General features: G+C 37.5%; 1 pseudogene; it reads left to right on the top strand.

The window, feature by feature from the left end:
- The first annotated feature begins 322 nt into the window (after nt 1-322).
- LOC138882879 (6,7-dimethyl-8-ribityllumazine synthase, chloroplastic-like) lies at nt 323-9593 on the top strand (annotated as a pseudogene).
- Nucleotides 9594-9923: the final 330 nt, after the last annotated feature.

Genomic DNA, 9923 nt, shown 5'->3' with positions numbered 1-9923 from the left:
ACCTCCCTTTTAAACTTGACGAACTCAAAACGACGCTCGACGAACTCAACTAAAACTCGACCAAACAGTGCTGGCGATGGCGATTTATGGCTGGACGCAGCAGTCATGCAGCAGCCCAAAGCAGAAACAAGCAGCCAGCAGCAACAATGGTCGACACAACAATGGTGGAAAAGAAGACGAAGGTGAGGCAACAGTGGCTGGTGAAGAAGGAGGCTGACGCAGTAGCAGCTTGACGCAGAAACAGGAGCAGTGAAGCGAAGCCCTGCGTCCATGGCTGGAGCTCGGGAGCTCGACCACCCAACTCGAAGTCGACGAAACGAAGATGATGAAGCAGAAGGATTGTTCATGGGGCAGCTGCGAGCAGCATGGAGGAGCTGGAAGGAGGGATCGTTTACAGTGGGGTTTCCACCATGGGAGGGCAGCTATGGCGATGGTGGTTGACGACGAAGACGTAGGAAGGTGGTGGTGGATGTCGCGGGTTTGAAGATGGTGAAGGAGAAGAAGAAGACGGGCATGGGTTCGAGGCCAGCCATGGATGAGCTGCCATGGATGTGTGTGTGAGAAAACTTGGAGAAGATGGAGAGAAAGAAAAGGGGGGGCGGATCTTCTTTAGGTTTTTTAGGGTTTTTTGGTTTTTTTATTTTTTGTTTTTGTTTTGTGTTGGACAAAAATGAAGAGGGGTTTGGGTATTTGGGTTAATGGGGCAGACCGGGTCGACCCGGTTGGAGATGGACCGGGTCATGGGGAAGGTTGGGCCATTATTTGGGCCTGTAGTTTGAAAATTGAAGAAGTGGCCCAATCCGATTTTTCTTTGTATTTTGTTCTCTTTTCTTCTTTTATTTTCTAAAACTAAATTATAAAAATACTTAAATTATTATTAAGAACTAAATTAAGTTATAAAAACGCAAATTAACTCCCCATAACAATTAACGCACAATTAAGTAATAATTAAGCATAAAATTGTATATTTGGACGTTAAATGCTAAAAATGCAAAAAGATGCCTATTTTTGTAATTTTTTAATTTTTTGTAAACAAATTTAATCAATAACAATTATAGAATTAAATCCTACATGCAAATGCGACATATTTTTGTATTTTTTTATTAATTTACAAATAAACAAACATAGACAAATACAAATAATTATCCAAAAATATCACAAAATCTCACAAAATTGAACACCAAGGAAAATCATTTGATTTTGCATTTTTTGGGAGTAATTCTCATATAGGGCAAAAATCACGTACTTACAATGGCAATTATGATTGAGGATGACGGTGGTGAGTGGTAACAATTAATAATGGCGGGTGGTAGTGGTGGTTTATAATGATGGACAGTGCCAGCTATGTTTGTTGATGGTGATGGGGTGGTTAGTTGTACTAGTTGAGATGGATGAGTTTTTGTTGTGGTTGAGAATGATAGAGGTGGGAGTGGTGGGGATGGTGGGTGGTGGTAGTCGATGATGGTGGCGGCTATGATTGAATATGGTGGTGGTGGTGGTGGGTGGTAGGGTTGTATTGTGGTCTGGGCCCAGGTCAAACGGGTCGGGCCAAACGGGCTTGGGCTTGAGGCGGGCCGGGCTGAGACGGTCCCGGGCCAAACAGTCCCGAGCTAAATGGTCCCAATGTGTGGAACCGGCCCACGGTGATCCTAAGCCCACATGGTCCCAGGCTAAATGGGTCGGGCCCGCAGGCCTAAAAGGCTTTTTTCATTCCGGGCTATTTTTTTAAATTTTTTTTATCTAAGGCACTTTCATTTAAACTATATATGTATATACTAGTATAAATTGCTTATATATAACTATATAAATATATATAGTATCTATAGTATGTATAGTATGTATATTATTGCCTTGTATATATGTATGTATATATATATATATATATATATATATATATATATATATATATATATATATATATATACACATACACACATATATATAGGCTATTTTTTTTTTTATCTAAGGTACTTTCTTGGAAATTATATATGTATATACTAGTATAAATTGCTTATATATAGCTATATAGTATATATAGTATGTATAGTATGCATTGCCTTATATATATGTATGTATGTATGTATATATATATATATAGTTTATATGTATTAGATATATAATATATATACTATATCAAATTTAAACACAAAATAAATTACAAAGAAATATTCAAGGGAATGTCTTATATATTTTACTATTACGACATTAACAAAAAATGGCAATATCTTTCTTAGTCTTCCTCCCCCCAATAGAATGAGCACAACAAGGTATTAATACCACCATTAAAAGGAAAAACAAAACTAAGGAAGATGTGCCAAAATACAAGTTACATGTTAGTCTATGTATTATCTCTAACAAATTTCATAAATCCTTCAAGGTCCGGAGGAATTTCCGTTGGTGGTGGTGGAAAAGAAGCTTGTTGATCACCGCTTCCGGGCGAAGCAGCATCCTGCGCAAGTTCCGCTAGCATTTCTTCATAAGCTTCATCTATCTCCGGTTGTGATTCTGTAGGTCCAAAATTTCTTCTTTCCGAACGGATCCAATCTCTGAAGAGTACTGATTTTTCCAAGCTCTCCCTCATAGACGCTCTATGATCACCGATTTGAAGTCTCGTTTGACTGAATGCGCTCTCCGATGTCACTGTTGAAGCTTGAACACTTAAAATATCTCGAGCCATCCTTGAAAGAACCGGAGAGTGTTTTTGTTTGTCCTTCCACCATTCCAAAACATTGAAGGAGCCGTCGGGATTCTCTGATTCAACTCTCTGCGACAAATAAACTTGAAGCTCATTTAGTTGTGAATTATCACCAAAATTATCACCTTGAGAACCCCTGAACTCCTTCCAAGAACTAAGGGCTTTTAGGCCCGCAGTTCTTTTAGATGCTTGCGAACTAGACGAAGTAGGAGTTGGAACATTTGATCTAGTTTGATCTAAGGCAAGTTGATAAGCATTATAAATTGTTTGAGCATTTATTTTAATTGAGGCTTTTGCATCTCCAAGTGTAGCAAATTCCTCAGCTGAAAGTGATAAAGCATTATAAATTTTTGAATACCAAAAGTGAGGACCTCCTAATTTCATTGTAGGATTTAACAATGCAGCAACACCAAAATAGGGGGGATAGGGAAAAAATATTTTTTAAACTTAGCTTGCATAGAATTAATAGCTTCTTGATAAATTACTCCACCCTCTGAAATTGAGTAAATAAATCTACAAGTGCTGCAATATAAACTAAACAGTTAGAAATAGTAGGATAATATTGGCCAGATAATTTATTTGTAGCAATATGAAATTGTTCTAAAAAGTCTACAAGCATTTTAACATTACTACAATCTTGATTTGTAAGGTGCTCATCATCATCACCATCACCTACACGAGTATTATACGTTGCGCTTATTGGGTTCCTATATTCATATGCAACAACTAAACTTTCATACATGTAATTCCATCTAGTCGGACAAGGTTTAGGAACCTTTCTTTCTCTAAGGCCAAATTCATCACATTTTTTAAAATAGTCTCTAAGTCTACTTCTACGGTTTGAATAAAAAAGCCAATTAAGAGCCATTTTAACCTTTTCAATTTCTACATTTAAAACTTTCATACCAGCACCGATGATTAAATGGTAAATATGACAAATACATCTAACATGAAAAATACTACTAAATGCAGGATTTAGTGTAGTTGTAAGCAAGCCTATAGCGTTAGTGTTACTAGAAGCATTATCCATTGAAACCGACATAATTTTATCTCTAATGCAAAAATATCTACAAATATCTGCAACTGTGTTAGCAATAAACTTACCTGTGTGGCGTGAATTAATTATTCTATAAGCAATAATGCGCTTTTGCATTATCCACTCCTCATCTATCCAATGACTTGTAACAGTTAGATAATCACAGTCATTACCACTTCTACCAATATCAGTAGTAATAGCAATGCGACAATCTATATGAGTAAATAAATAGCACAAATATTGTTCATATTCATGTTTATATTTATAAATATCGCTCTTTACAGTTGCGCGAGGCCATCCTTTATAAGTAAGATTAAAAACTCTTCTAATATAATGCACAAAATGAGGGTTAGAAGGAAAACTATAGGGTAAACACATAACAGTAACCATTTTTGCCAATCCTTCACGATCTTTATTTGGATCATAATATAAAATGCCACCGGTAACAGTGTTAATTCCCAGTTGAACTAGATTTGAGTCTGTACTAGGGTTAACCGTAGTATCTACACTTGTCCCCTCTTACGCAGCTTTCATTTGTAAAAATCTAGCTTTATTTCTAGGGTGTTTCAATATGTGTCTAGTCAAACTACCCGTACTGCTACGGTCTCCAGTAAATTTATGAACTAGTTGAGACCCACAAGTTTTACACTTAGCCTTATTTTGTTCTCTTAGTTGAGTAAAAAAGTACCAAACAAGAGATGTTTCAGGCCGTTTAGCAGGTTGTCTATTAAAAGTAAGGGTTACTACAGGAGGGTCAGGCGGGGCATCATTTGGGTTATTAACAGGACTAGTAGGTGTATCATCTAAATCCGGTTGCGTTTCATCTAAATCATCATTTTCCTCATCATTTTCAAAGATAGTTTCATTAGGATAAAGAGCATTCATAACTTCTTCATTTAATTGTTGACCCAGTGCAACATCATGGAAAAATTGACTATCGGAAAATTGAAAACAAGGGTTATCACTATCAAGAATAATAGGTGGAGGAGGACGGGTAACAAGTCTGGGTCGGGGAGCCGGGGGAAGAATAGTAGCTTGGCTACTAGATTCACCAATTTTAGATTTTCCCTTACCCTTACCACCAAAAAAAATTTCAAAGAAAATGTCATATTAATTATAATTATACTAAATAAAACTAACAAAACTATAATATTAAAACTTAAGAGTTGAAACGAGTTTACCGAATTGACGAACAACTTCTTGAAAATTGAATATCGTTGAAGACTTGAATACTTCAATTCACCAACTTCACAATTTTTCACGAAATTGCAATAATAAAGTAAGAAATTATAGAAGAAAATTAGAGAGAGATTGAGAGATATTGATGAATTTGTGAGTAAAAATGAAAGAATGAGGGGTATTTATAGTTGAGAATTGGGAAAAAATGTAATTATAAAAAGTTTGGGGTTAAAGCAAAGTTTGGGGGCCAAATGACTATTTTTTAAAGTGCATAACGGACCAATTTTGAAACCCAACGGTCAGATTTTAAAATCTAGTCGTTGGGCATTTTTTTAATTTTTTGTTTTTTGCCGTTGGGGCCCGTTTAGCCCATTGGGCCTGGTTGAACCGGCCCAGGCCCGCCTGCCGGTCCCAGGCTCACGGCCTATTTGTGTTGAACAGGCCCGCCACGGTCTTTTGCACCACTTAAGCCCAAGCCCACTTGAACCAGCCCATTAGGCCTGTTTGGACCGCGGTCCTGGGCCCAGACCGGCCCACAGTACAACCTTAATGGGTGGCATGGTGGTAGGCGATGGAGGCAGTTAATAATGAATATGAATGATAACATCTTAATAAAATTAAGTCTCTATTATAGATCTTAACTATACAGACCTATTTAGACCTATTAAATGGTTGTTAAGTAAAAAAATAAACACACTTAATGATTAAGATCTGAATAATTAAGATTCAGACTTTAAAAATAAATGCATTTAATGTCTGAGATCTGAATGATTAAGATTCAACCTTCCATTAAGTGCAAACAAATGAGGCCTTAGACTCACACCATGATTTAATTGTACTATTTGAGTTATTCTTGCATGTTTAAATACTTTAATTTACATTTATCTTGAGATTAGACTCGCGTAAAATATCAGACTTGCTATTTTAGATACTTGACGAGCTACTTGATTAGCCGTGATTGTACTTTTCTTTACGAATTTCTTCCGCGTTGTGCGTATTCGTCCGATTATTTTTCTCGAATTTTATAACTCACACATATATTCATGAATGAGGTCAGTGACCCGTCAAAGTTTCATATTTTAATGGGATCGGGTTGAACGTCCCAGCAATACTCTTATAGGATCGGGTCGTTCGGCTCGACGGTATCATGTAACACACCCTTATGAGATATGGCCGTTCGTCTCGGTAGAGTAACATATTCTTAGGGATCAGGCCATTCGCCTCAGTAATATCATGTATAATATTCTTATGGGATCGGGTCGTTCGCCTCGGCATGATTATGTGTCACACTTTTATAGGATCAGGCCATTCCGCTCGGCAGTTCTATAAAATATTCTTATGGGATCGGGCCGCTTGCCTCGGCAGAATCATGCAAAATATTTGATAAGGAGTCCGCGTACTCATGAGTTTCTTGACTTGAGATGTGATTGTTGATTTGATGTTGAACATTACATATTCCATTTGAGGAGATATCCGATAATTGAGAACTTTTGTTCACTTTTCAGTTGTAGACTGTATTATTTGCGTATATATATTCTCACTGTTTACTTACCATGTTTCATATTTGTCTATCTTATTATATTTGATTTATACGACCACTAGTAAGTGTGAATGTCGACCCCTCGTAACTACCTCTTCGGGGTTAAGGTAGATGCTTACTACGTATGCGTTGATTTATGTACACACGCTACACTTCTGCACTGAATGTGCAGGTACTGAGGCATGTACATTAGGTTGTCATCTTGGCACATTGGCGCAGCTGCTGAAGGGACTTTATGGTGAGTTGAATTCTATGCTACGATTCGCAACACACAGAGTCTCCATCTTATTCAGTTATTATATCTTGTATATTTTATATTCCAGGCAGATATTGTGGTAATGTTGTATTGTTCTAGTAGATGCTCTTGCTCTTGTGATACTGAGTTTTGGGTGTTCTTAGTGAATGTTCATTATTTTATTTTACGTTATTATTATCACGTCACTTTATGATTTATTTATATTTGAAAATTTGCTAAAGAAAAAGTACAGGTTTCTATGAGTACTAGATTTTATTCTATTTATTTAATAAAATTCCTGATTTTAAAATTTTAAGATGGATAGTTAAGTGGAGGTTCATGCGTTGGTTTGCCTAGCAGCATAATTGGGTGCCATCACGACCTATTATTGGATTTGGGTTGTGACATGTACCTTTCAGTAGATGCTCATGCACTCATGACACCGAATTTTGAGGATTTAGATTTTGCTCATGATTGTATTCTATATGATTTTGGGTTTATATTTCGTCCACATTCGAACATATAAAATAATAACATCTCTAACACTCTTTATTTATTTAACTATTTTGAAATGAATTTTGGATTTACTATTAACGTATTGATTTAATTGTTGGCTTGCCTAACAGTAGAGTTAGGCGCCATCACGATCAATTATGGGATTTGGGTCGTGACATCAATCGGGTCTGAGGTAGGGTCGAAATCGGAGTCGCTCTCGAGGTTCAAGTTCAAGGTTAGTGTCGAAGGTTAGGATATGGGTCGAATGTTGGGGTCGAGGTGAGTTTTGGGGCTAGGTTAGGGTATGTGTCGAGCTTAGGCCCGGCTGCAAACCCCAACCCTGACTCCAAACCAGGCTTGAAACCACAACCCATATCCTAAACCCAAGATGAACCCTCACCCCCACCCCAAATCATGATATCAAATCTGAACCTCCATACCAACACCAACATCCATCCCTGGCCCCGAATCCAATCCCCTATCCCAACCAAAACACCCTACCCCGAACCCCACATGTAACTTAAAACCAAACCCCAAACCCCGACTTTAACTCTGAAATCCGTCCTAGACACTCGATCACAATCCCTACACTTGATCCCGACTCTGAACCCCATCCCCACCCGGAACCCCAATTATCTAACCCTGACCATCAAGCTCAAACCTCGACCCTGACTCCAAACCCTAACGCCCAACTCTGACACTGACCCTGAACTTTACACCTGACGATGACACCCGACCTCGACCCCGAACTCAACCTTGAACCCTACCCTAAACCCAAACCACGAACCTCAACCACGACACCCATCCATGATCTCGAATCCGAACCCTAATCCCAAACCTTTGACACATATCTTATCCCTCGACCTTGTACCTCATACCTAACCCCATCCCTGAACCTTGAACATTGATCGCGATCCTGACCCCGAACCTCAACCCTAAATCTTGACCTTGAGAGAGAAGTGGGAGGGAGGAAGGGGTTGTGGTGACATGGTGGGTGTAGGTACGGGATGGTCAGGGCGAGGTCGAGGGTCGTATGGCGGGGATATCGAGGGTGGATTGTGGAGTTGAGGATGGGGTTAGGGAAGGTTGAAGGAGAATTTTAAAAAATAGTTTTATATTTTTTCTAGGAAAGTCATTTTTTTCTGATGAGAGAAAAATGAGTTGTTAAGAAAATTATTTTTCAAAATATCTAAGTTAACTAAACATGAAAAAGTAGAAAAAAAATTCAACAAAAATATTTTCGTTCATACAAAACACACCCTGATAAGTACATACCTCTATCATGTTACACATGCTTGATCACTTGTTATGGATACTAATTTATTTTTATAATATAGTTTCTCTTAGATTGATTATTTCATCTCTTAGAGTGCTTGGTCCAAAATTATTGATGGATTCTTCTTGCATACGCAATTTGATATTGTGACTCGACTCCCCAAGTGGTGGAATTTCACTTCCTCATAAGTTAAGCTATTTGAAGATCAGTAATTTTCTTCATTCATAGATTTCTTTAAGAGTATATAATGATTTGAACTAATGTATCAAGTACATTGTCGGGTTGATTATGTTGGTATTAAGGCACTCAAATGGTTGAAACAAAAATAAAGCTTGAATTAAGTATGAATCCTGCATGGGACACGCAGAAATTGACGAAAAGGCATGGGACACGCCGAGAAATTCTTGCATGAATATTGGTACTCTAAGACCAACTTGCTTATTATATAAAGAAGAAAATCAAAGTCTATCCCTCGTCAAAACTTACAAGAAAAGTAAATTTATATTTATCCCAAGTCCTAAGAGAGTTAAAAAAAAATTAATAGCGACTTTCAATGCAATCTTCATCCTCGTATAACAACTGTGAATCCCACACAACTGCATTCTACTTGTTATTCTTTGTCTTTGCCTTTCCACAGATAAAGCATAACCTCTTCACCTGCACTATCATTTACTCATCTCAAGGTTTCGATCTAGTATGCAATTGAGAGACATTGCGAGTAGAAAACATATTTTTTTGTCAGTTGAATGGTTCTGTTACCTCTGTCCAAGGCCATCTATTAGTTGTTATTGTTGCACGTTTCAATGATCTTATCACCAATAAGCTTTTGGAGGGAGCTTTGCATACTTTCAAGAGTTAACTCGACAGATGTTGACGTTATGTGGGTTCTTGACTATTTTTTATCATGGTTGGGAAAGTCATAGAAATAGTAAGCAATATTCTATATTGGAGTTGTGACCAGAGGTGATATGTCTCACTATGATGATGTGACATGCATCTCGAGTACTTTCAGCAGATCTAAATTATGGTACTCCTTGCATATTTGGTGTTTTGACATGTGATACCTTGAAGCAAGCTTTCAATTACGTCAGTGAAAATCTGGGAATAAAAGTGTGTCGAAGCAATATTGACAGCTAGTGAGGTAATGTCTTTGTTTGAGCACAACCTGAAGCCTTAACAGGTGGAAAAGCCCTTCTTACGAGCTCACTGTTTATTACAAGAATATTATTGTAATTCTTACCTTTGAAAATTAAAGAATCTTGTTCGCATCACCATTTGAAGTAGCTGCTCAGACACCCGATTTGATTGAACCTAGCCGTTTTGGAGAAAAATAAAGAAAAAGAAGATCCCTCCTCTACTTCTTGGCTTTCTTCCTCGCCTACTCTTTACCTCTAGCTGTAATCCCTTTAAAAGTTTTTGGAGAAATATTCTTAGACAAAGTTACACTTATTTCAAAATTTTTATTGG

The sequence above is a fragment of the Nicotiana sylvestris genome, chromosome 12, assembly GCF_000393655.2.
Source record: "Nicotiana sylvestris chromosome 12, ASM39365v2, whole genome shotgun sequence".
NCBI lineage: Eukaryota > Viridiplantae > Streptophyta > Magnoliopsida > Solanales > Solanaceae > Nicotiana > Nicotiana sylvestris.
Note: the sequence above shows the minus strand (reverse complement) of the source record. Positions and strands in the feature narration are given on the sequence as shown.